This window comes from Penaeus monodon, chromosome 19 (genome assembly GCF_015228065.2).
Source record: "Penaeus monodon isolate SGIC_2016 chromosome 19, NSTDA_Pmon_1, whole genome shotgun sequence".
Taxonomy (NCBI): Eukaryota; Metazoa; Arthropoda; class Malacostraca; order Decapoda; family Penaeidae; genus Penaeus; species Penaeus monodon.
The window spans coordinates 6,031,608-6,031,963 of record NC_051404.1 but is presented as its reverse complement, the minus strand read 5'-3'; positions in this window follow the sequence as shown (position 1 = coordinate 6,031,963).

Below are 356 nucleotides of genomic sequence, written 5' to 3'. Positions count from 1 at the left end.
ATAAATATGTAACTCGGTTCTATGAAGATTTGAGGAAGGGGGTGAAAGGGGGTTGTGTTTGTAATGGGCAGGTTAACGAATAACAAGAACAAAAAAAAAATAGAGAAACCAGTGAAACGCAATAAAGGAAAAGCATAACAAATTCGATAACGATTTGACTTTGAATATCACAGAAGAAAACTGGGATTGGCATGACCCTTTTCTCATAATTGAAGGCAGGACAAAATATTGCAGCATCTTGATAACAAACTACCTTAGCTGAATAACAGATTATCAGCAACAGTTCTGGAGAACAGCATATTGCTAGCTATAAATCATTGTTCGCCGTGCAAGCTGCAATGATTTCGTAGAACTTT